At 49.1% G+C, this 214-nt stretch overlaps 1 protein-coding gene across 1 annotated transcript in view; it reads right to left on the bottom strand.

The window, feature by feature from the left end:
- The window catches only part of gins1 (GINS complex subunit 1 (Psf1 homolog)), a 4,351-nt gene that overhangs the window by 2,035 nt on the left and 2,102 nt on the right, over positions 1–214 (bottom strand). The window lies entirely within an intron of this gene.

Genomic DNA, 214 nt, shown 5'->3' on the forward strand with positions numbered 1-214 from the left:
GAGACAGACGTAGAGAGGTAGAGAGAGACAGGTAGAGGAGAGGTAGAAAGACAGACGTAGAGAGGTAGAAACAGAGAGGTAGAGAGAGACAGGTAGAAACAGAGAGGCAGAGACGTAGAGAGAGAGACAGGTAGAGAGAGAGGTAGAGAGAGAGACAGGTAGAGAGAGACGTAGAGAGGTAGAGAGAGACAGGTAGAGACAGACAGGTAGAAAC

Source organism: Micropterus dolomieu, linkage group LG12, assembly GCF_021292245.1.
Source record: "Micropterus dolomieu isolate WLL.071019.BEF.003 ecotype Adirondacks linkage group LG12, ASM2129224v1, whole genome shotgun sequence".
NCBI classification, from domain to species: Eukaryota; Metazoa; Chordata; class Actinopteri; order Centrarchiformes; family Centrarchidae; genus Micropterus; species Micropterus dolomieu.